Source organism: Mytilus galloprovincialis, chromosome 3 (assembly GCF_965363235.1).
Source record: "Mytilus galloprovincialis chromosome 3, xbMytGall1.hap1.1, whole genome shotgun sequence".
Taxonomy (NCBI): Eukaryota; Metazoa; Mollusca; class Bivalvia; order Mytilida; family Mytilidae; genus Mytilus; species Mytilus galloprovincialis.
The window spans coordinates 55,380,406-55,390,446 of record NC_134840.1 but is presented as its reverse complement, the minus strand read 5'-3'; positions in this window follow the sequence as shown (position 1 = coordinate 55,390,446).

Sequence of the window (10,041 nt, the reverse complement as noted above, 5' to 3'; positions counted from 1 at the left end):
CTTATGAAAAGGGTTAAAAAAAAACCATTGAAATGAGATCTGCCAACTCGTCCCACTCATGACAAATAGATAAAGCATGATGAATTTAGTAAGGGAGCTACCATTTGATTTTTATGGGGGGGGGCTAGGATGAAATTTGAAAAAAATAGGCAGGACAGGAGTTTTGAGTAAAAAAAAAAGGCAGGATGAGACACTTCCAAAAAAAAAAAAAAAGTCAGGACGGCAATTTAGGTAAAAAAAGTCAGGATAAACTGAAAAAAAAGGGAATCCGGGTCCGTTCGCGCCCATTCACGTTCGCACCCATTCATGTTCGCCCCCTTTCACTTTCGCACCCTACATGTTCGCGCCCAATTTTAATTGGTTTTGTGTTTAATAACTTTGTAATCAAGTTTTGGCAAGTGTATTCTTATAAGTATATTGTTGTCATTGTCTCAAAATAAAGTGAGACAGCATTTTTTTTGTGTTGAATAAATCTTAATCATATTTCGGAAAGTGTATTGTTAAAACAATAAAAATAATCCTTTCTAAAAAAAGTCATGAGTGGGATTCTGTCAAAGTTTTATTTTGTGTTGAATAACTCTTAATCATGTTTTGGTTGGTGTATTGCTATAACTTTATTTCACTGACTAGCTTGTTTCAATATAAAGTGAGATTCTGACTATTTTTTTTTTTTGTGTGTTGAATAAATTTTATCATGTTTTGGTTATAATTCGTGTATTGCTATATTTTATTGTTTCATTGTTTCAGATCAAGGGAACCAAGCTATTAAAAACAATTATCTTTTATGTTTTTCATTTAAAATCTTCAATGTTTTACTCATACCAAGCTATAAATACATTCAGTATTTACACCAAAGCAATTTAAAACAACAATCATGATTTTCTAATTGTTCAACTGGAATTTGAATTAAAATTGGGCGCAAACTTGTAGAGTGCGAACGGACCTTGAGTGCGAACGTGCGAGGTGCGAACGTGTAGGGTGCGAAAGTGTATTGGGCGCGAACGGACCTGATACCAAAAAGAGGCAGGACCGATCAGAGTGAAAAATAAAAAGGCAGGACAGAGATTACAGCTAAAATTTACAGGACAAAATTTTTTATCCTAGCCCCCCCATAAAAATCAAATGGTAGCTCCCTAATGCCAACTAATGGAAAAAAGATGATATACATTTTTATTCATATATATAATATATATATATATAATTGTTTGTATTTTACTGCCATGTAAATTGTTCATCCATTCGGTCATTACCATTTATTGTAAATGCGTTTGTGACAATAACATATTGTCTTGTCGCTATCAACTCAATCATGCAAATAATGTTAAGTATTGTAAAATCAAATCAAATATTGTATGTTTTGTCATGTAGTCATAATTAATTTGTAATGATTCTGCTCTAGTACGGGCACTGTGATTAGTTTGTGGCAGTTAGGATTATTATGTCATTATTATTTCCCTTGTTTAAAACTATCAATTTCATATTTCTATATTTGATGATTTAGATGAGGCTTATTCAGTATATTTGTTAAATTGCATAGCTTTTGCTATTTGAAATCATTGGTTAAAGATATTTATTTATATTGTACAGTATAATATTTGCATCGTTGGTTATCTTCTGTGAGAAACTTATATATTTTATAGAAGTAGTTTTAGATTCTTATTTTGAATCCTCTGAGGACTGACATTCAGTCCAACCAAGGAAAGCCAAGCTTTCCAACCATCGTTTATGTTAGTGCATTAGCTACATGCCTCCTTAGTACGGGTAATTTGAAGTCTTTCTACTTACTTTTGGCATATCATAATAAAAGTTGTACTTTGTTGATTAAATTATATATTGTTTTCAGTTTTTGGTTTTCATTTACTTAGATATATTATAGCGCATCACATTTGGCATCCATTGTCTCCGTTCACATCAGTTTACAAACTAGAATTAGCTGTGGTCCGCATCCCAAATCTCCAGCAGTATTGTTCCTGCTACATTTTGATAGTGCGTTTGTGACAATAACATATTGTCTTGTCGCTATCAACTCAATCATGCAAAAAATGTTAAGTATTGTAAAATCAAATCAAATATTGTTTGTTTTGTCTTGTAGTCATAATTAATTTGTAATGATTCTGCTCTAGTACGGACACTGTGATTAGTTTGTGGCAGTTAGGATTATCATGTCATTATCATTCCCCTTGTTTAAAACTATCAATTTCATATTTCTTTATTTGACGATTTAGATGAGGCTTATTCAGTATATTTGTTAAATTGCATAGCTTTTGCTATTTGAATTCATTGGTTAAAGATATTTATTTATATTGTACAGTTTAATATTTGCATCGTTGGTTACCTTCTGTGAGAAACTTATATATTTTATAGAAGTAGTTTTAGATTCTTATTTTGAATCCTCTGAGGACTGACATTCAGTCCAACCAAGGAAAGCCAAGCTTTCCAACCATCGTTTATGTTAGTGCATTAGCTACATGCCTCCTTAGTTCATGTAATTTGAAGTCACTGAATGCTCCATTTCTACTTACTTTTGGCATATCATAACTAGAGGCTCTAAAGAGCCTGTGTCGCTCACCTTGGTCTATGTGAATATTAAACAAAGGAAGCAGATGGATTCATGACAAAATTGTGTTTTGGTGATGGTGATGCGTTTGTACATCTTACTTTACTGAACATTCTTGCTGCTTACAATTATCTCAATATATAATGAACTTGGCCCAGTAGTTTCAGTGGAAAATGTAAGTAAAAATTTACAAATTTTATGAAAATTGTTAAAAATTGACTATAAAGGACAATAACTCCTTAGGGGGTCAATTGACCATTTCGGTCATGTTGACTTATTTGTAAATCTTACTTTGCTGAACATTATTGCTGTTTACAGTTTATCTCTATCTATAATAATATTCAAGATAATAACCAAAAACAGCAGAATTTCCTTAAAATTACCAATTCAGGTGCAGCAACCCAACAACGGGTTGTCTGATTCATCTGAAAATTTCAGGGCAAATAGATCTTGACCTGATAAACAATTTTAACCATGTCAGATTTGCTCTTAATGCTTTGGTTTTTGAGTTATAAGCCAAAAACTGCGATTTACCCCTATGTTCTATTTTGAGCCCTGGCGGCCATCTTGGTTGGATGGCCGGCTCACCGGACAATTTTTTTAAAGAAGATACCCCATAGCTGATTGTGGCCAAGTTTGGATTAATTTGGCCCAGTAGTTTCAGAGGAGAAGATTTTTGTAAAGGATTACTAAGATTTACGAAAAATGGTTAAAAATTGACTATAAAGGGCAAAAACTCCTAAAGGGGTCAACTGACCATTTCGGTCATGTTGACTTATTTGTAAATCTTACTTTGCTGAACATTATTGCTGTTTACAGTTTATCTCTATCTATAATAATATTCAAGATAATAACCAACCAGATGCTCCGCAGGGCGCGGCTTTATACGACCGCAGAGGTTGAACCCTGAACGGTTGGGGCAAGTATGGACACAACATTCAAGCTGGATTCAGCTCTTAATTTGGATTGTGATTAAATAGTTGACACAGCATAGGTTTTGGACTCAGAATGAATGTGGTCTAATGAACTTAAAATATTTTTTTTGCCTTTGAGCAATCACTATGCTGTTGAATATTAATCCTCTCAAAAAATGTTTGAAGAAATTTTCTTTTTATTTATGAAATCTGAAATGAGAAAAATTTAACCCCCCCCCCTCCCACCATTTTTTTTTCACATCCCCCTTTCCCTTTTTTCAAAACTGATCTCAATTCAAATTTCTAATGGAGTTTGCAACAATAACTACTCATTTAAATACATCATAAAATATTAAAATGTAACAAAAAGTGCTTGTTATCACTGAATGGTAAAGATTGTTTTAATTTATCAGTTGGTAGTAAAAGTGAATATACATTGTATATTGTATAAAACAATGATTTAAGTTGATTCAACTGCTATTCTGGACAAAGAAAGATAACTCCAATCAATTGAAAATTTCTTGCTATTGCACAATATTGTGCAATTAGATATTTCTTGCTATTGCACAATACTGTGCAATTAAAAATATTTGCTATTGCACAATACTGTGCAATTGAAAATTTCTTGCTATTGCACAATACTGTGCAATTGAAGATTTCTTGCTATTGCTGAATACTGTGCAATTGAAAATTTCTTGCTATTGCACAATACATCATAAAATATTAAAATGTAACAAAAAGTGCTTGTTATCACTGAATGGTAAAGATTGTTTTAATTTATCAGTTGGTAGTAAAAGTGAATATACATTGTATATTGTATAAAACAATGATTTAAGTTGATTCAACTACTATTCTGGACAAAGAAATATAATAATTTTGGATCCTGATTTGAACCAACTTGAAAACTGGGCCCATAATCAAAAATCTAAGTACATGATTAAATTCAGCATATCAAAAAAGCCAAAGAATTCAATTTTTTTTAAAATCAAACTTAGTTTAATTTTGGACCCTTTGGTATTTAATGTAGACCAATTTGAAAACGGGACTAAAAATTATGAATCTACATACACAGTTAGATTTGGCATATCAAAGAACCCCAATTATTCAATTTTTGATGAAATCAAACAAAGTTTAATTTTGGACCCCAATTTGGACCAACTTGAAAACTGGGCCAATAATAAAAAATCTAAGTACATTTTTAGATTCAGCATATCAAAGAACCCCAAGGATTCAATTTTTGTTAAAATCAAACTAAGTTTAATTTTGGACCCTTTGGACCTTAATGTAGACCAATTGGAAAACGGGACCAAAAATTAAGAATCTACATACACAGTTAGATCCGGCATATCAAAGAACCCCAATTATTCAATTTTTGATGAAATCAAACAAAGTTTAATTTTGGACCCTTTGGGCCCCTTATTCCTAAACTGTTGGGACCAAAACTCCCAAAATCAAACCCAACCTTCCTTTTATGGTCATAAACCTTGTCTTTAAATTTAAAAGATATCTATTTACTTAGACTAAAGTTATGGTGCGAAAACCAAGAATAATGCTTACTTGGGCCCCTTTTTGGCCCCTAATTCCTAAACTGTTCAGACTTCAACTCCCAAAATCAATCCCAACCTTCCTTTTGTGGTCATAAACCTTGTGTCAAAATTTCATAGATTTCTATTTACTTAAACTAAAGTTATAGTGCGAAAACCAAGAAAATGCTTATTTGGGCCCTTTTTGGCCCCCAATTCCTAAAATTTTGGGACCAAATTTCCCAAAATCAATCCCAACCTTCCTTTTGTGGTTATAAACCTTGTGTCAAAATTTCATAGATTTCTATTTACTTAAACTAAAGTTATAGTGCGAAAACCAAGAAAATGCTTATTTGGGCCCTTTTTGGCCCCTAATTCCTAAAATTTTGGGACCAAAACTCCCAAAATCAATCCCAACCTTCCTTTTGTGGTTATAAACCTTGTGTTAAAATTTCATAGATTTCTATTCACTTTTACTAAAGTTAGAGTGCGAAAACTAAAAGTATTCGGACAACGACGACGACACCAACTTGATAGCAATATACGACGAAAAATTAAAATTTTTGCGGTCGTATAAAAACAGCAAAATTTCCTTAAAATTACCAATTCAGGTGCAGCAACCCAACAACAGGTTGTCCGATTCATCTGAAAATTTCAGGGCTGATAGATCTTGACCTGATAAACAATTTTACCCCATGTCAGATTTGCTCTAAATGCTTTGGTTTTTGAGTTAAAAGCCAAAAACTGCATTTTACCCTATGTTCTATTTTTAGCCATGGCGGCCATCTTGGTTGGATGGCAGGGTCACGCCATATATTACTTTTGGCATATCATAACTAGAGGCTCTAAAGAGCCTGTGTCGCTCACCTTGGTCTACAGTCAGGGGACTTACTGAAATAAGTGATTTTTAAATCACTTATTTGAGTAGCAAATTCGAGGTTTTATCACAAATTGGGATTTTGTAGTTTTTTCTAAATTTTAAACACATAGGTTTAGATAATATCTTTTGTATTAGTAAAATTAAAAAAATATGAACTTTTTGCTTCTTTTAAGTAGCAAGGTTCATGCCTTTGATAATATCATTTAGCTGAAAATTCCATTTTAGTTAAAAAAAATGCTATAATTATGGCTTTACATAATGAGCTGATACTTTCTTAAAAGATTTTTCACAGCAGTGGGAGTATTTTTCCTGTAAAGTTCAAGGTTTCATCTTTCAGATTATGTAATAAAATTCTACTGTTCGCGATAAAAATTTCACTGTTCGGGGGTGTTGAAATTAGTGTGGGTTATTAACAGAATGATACTTAAAGAAGTGATTTTTGGGAAGGAAATTGAGGTCTGATACGTAAACAAGTGATTTTTATGTCATTATCCTAGATTCAGTACAAGGTCATCACCTGAAATGACCTGGTCATCCTAGACATTACAGATGTTGGTTCTGATAAGTTTAGAAACATAATTAGTCCCTGGATAATTAGTATTCTATATTTAAAGCTACATTAAAATTAAATCACGTCTTCTAGTGATTTATTTGTACTACTTAAACAGGTGATTATAAAAGAAAGACAACTCTAACATCCAACCTTTATGGAAATAATGTTACTTGAATCAGTGATTTAGAAAATCACTTGTTTAAGTAAGTCCCCTGACTGGTCTATGTGAATATTAAACAAAGGAAGCAGATGGATTCATGACAAAATTGTGTTTTGGTGATGGTGATGCGTTTGTACATCTTACTTTACTGAACATTCTTGCTGCTTACAATTATCTCAATATATAATGAACTTGGCCCAGTAGTTTCAGTGGAAAATGTAAGTAAAAATTTACAAATTTTATGAAAATTGTTAAAAATTGACTATAAAGGACAATAACTCCTTAGGGGGTCAATTGACCATTTCGGTCATGTTGACTTATTTGTAAATCTTACTTTGCTGAACATTATTGCTGTTTACAGTTTATCTCTATCTATAATAATATTCAAGATAATAACCAAAAACAGCAGAATTTCCTTAAAATTACCAATTCAGGTGCAGCAACCCAACAACGGGTTGTCTGATTCATCTGAAAATTTCAGGGCAAATAGATCTTGACCTGATAAACAATTTTAACCATGTCAGATTTGCTCTTAATGCTTTGGTTTTTGAGTTATAAGCCAAAAACTGCGATTTACCCCTATGTTCTATTTTGAGCCCTGGCGGCCATCTTGGTTGGATGGCCGGCTCACCGGACAATTTTTTTAAAGAAGATACCCCATAGCTGATTGTGGCCAAGTTTGGATTAATTTGGCCCAGTAGTTTCAGAGAAGATTTTTGTAAAGGATTACTAAGATTTACGAAAAATGGTTAAAAATTGACTATAAAGGGCAATAACTCCTAAAGGGGTCAACTGACCATTTCGGTCATGTTGACTTATTTGTAAATCTTACTTTGCTGAACATTATTGCTGTTTACAGTTTATCTCTATCTATAATAATATTCAAGATAATAACCAACCAGATGCTCCGCAGGGCGCAGCTTTATACGACCCCAGTGGTTGACCCCTGAACAGTTGGGGCAAATTTGGTCACAATATTCAAGCTTGATTCTGTCTGAATTTGGATTGTGATCAAATTTTTGACATAATATAGGTTTTTGTCACAAAATTAATGTGGTCAAAGATCTATTGCACAATACTGTGCAATTGAAGATTTCTTCTCTAAACTTTTCAAAATTCGAAATTTGAAAAATTTAGAAAAAAAAGAAAGCCCTACAAAAAATGGTAAACAAAAAATCCCCCCCCCCCCCCAACTTTTTGAAACCCCCTTGAAGCAATAACCCTTAAACTCAATCCCATGCTTTCCATTGCAGTATTGAACCTTGTAGTACAATTTCAGAGAGATCCATACACTTAAACACAAGTTATTGTCATGATTGTTTGGAAACTAGAAACATGCATCTTTTTGGCCCTTTTTTGGCCCCTAATTCCTACATATTTTGGGCAATTAACCCAAAACTTTATCCCAGCCTCCCCTTTGTTATATGGTACATTGTGGTACAATTTCAGAGAGATCCATACAATTACACATGAGACTGAGTTAGTCTTGAAACTAGAAAAATGCTTGTTTTGACCACTTTTTGGCCCTTAATTCCTAAACTTTGGCCCCATAACCCATAAATTAATCCAAACCTTCTACTTGTGGTTTTAAACATTGCGGTATGATTTCAGAGCAATTGAAATACTTCTACACAAGTAATTATCCTGAAACTAGGAAAATGCTTGTTTTGGGCCCCTAATTCCTAATCGGTTGGGATCATCATCCCCAAAATCAATCTCAACCTTCCTTTTGTGGTATTGAACCTTCTGAAAAAATTTCATGAAGATCTATTTACGTAAACTAAAGTTATTATCCGGAAACCAATGTGTCTTCGGACGACGACGCAGACGACGACATCATATCATTATACGATCCCAAAAAATTTTTGGGGTCGTATAAAAACAGCAGAATTTCCTTAAAATTACCAATTCAGGGGCAGCAACCCAACAACAGGTTGTCCGAATCATAGGAAAATTTCAGGGGTGATAGATCTTGACCTGATAAACAATTTTACCCCATGTCAGATTTGCTCTAAATGCTTTGGTTTTTGAGTTATAAGCCAAAAACTGCATTTTACCCCCATGTTCTATTTTTAGCCATGGCGGCCATCTTGGTTGGTTGGACGGGTCGCTGGACACATTTTTTAAACTAAATACCCTAATGATGATTGTGGCCAAGTTTGGTTTAATTTGGTCCAGTAGTTTCAGAGGAGAAGATTTTTGTAAAAGTTAACGACGACGACGACGGACGATGGACACCAAGTGATGGGAAAAGCTCACTTGGCCCTTCGGGTCAGGTGAGCTAATAAAAGTTGTACTTTGTTGATTAAATTATATATTGTTTTCAGTTTTTGGTTTTCATCCATATAGTTTACGAGTACAAGTATATACAAATACCAGTATCTAGATGTGTCTTCTGGGTGGATAAATGTTTGTGTTGTTTGATTTTAGTATCGTTTTCATTTGGGTATAATTCTCAACATTTGTGCAAGTCTTCAAAGCACAGATGTGAATTTATCAACATGTAGAAAACAATTCTGCTCAAGACCTATAAGCCATCTTGAACTTATGGTGCAAGATTCTGATGTTTAGGCCCTACTCACCGTCATTAAATGAACAAGAATGCATACCTATGCTAAGAATGATTCCAAGAGTAATTCAAAGCATTGAGACATTTAGAAGTAGGTGTCGGTCAGAATGATCACATGAAACAACACATTACTTTCAAGCTATTGACCAAATATTAGGTATGTTTGTTTAACAGTGAGCAACATCAACAGACACAGATATATGTCTTATCTTTAATGTTATTTTGACTGTACAAAGAAAATGTTGAGAGAAATGGCAACACTGTAACGTGTAAATTATGTATGTTAAGTTTTAGGTCTTTTTAAGTTCTCAGGAAGCAGGTGTCCACCAAGCATTAGAATATTGGTTTGACAAGCGTTTTGAAGTCATCACGAAGGATCCAAATCAAGTAAATAAAGAAATTGTGATGCACACACTTACAAGTAATTGGTATTAATTCAATTTTTATATAATTGTATAAAACATTTACTGATGCCCATTCTTCATTCCTAGTCTTCAAGGAGTTAACTTGAGAGTAAACTAAATTTGTATGTACATATGCAAAGGGTGACATTGTTGACATTGTTTATATATGTTCTGGGCCATGCCTTTCCATGCAGTCTTCTTCCTTGTACAAGACAAATCCTTCCACAAGGGGTGAAAAATTATGCCAAGTTACAGAACCCCAAAGAAAGGTTTTGAAACTTAGAACAGAAACAAGTTGCAATGGACAAATGCATGCACAAGCTAATCACTAGAGGCCTTTCACAAATTAATTAGCAGGACCCAATTAATCAAACCATGCATCAAAGTTTATTCTTCCAAAGTAATGGATAGACAAACCAGGAGGAGTGACTCTGTTTATACAATTTGCATTCCCTTTTCTAATTTTCTTCAGGAGAATAAA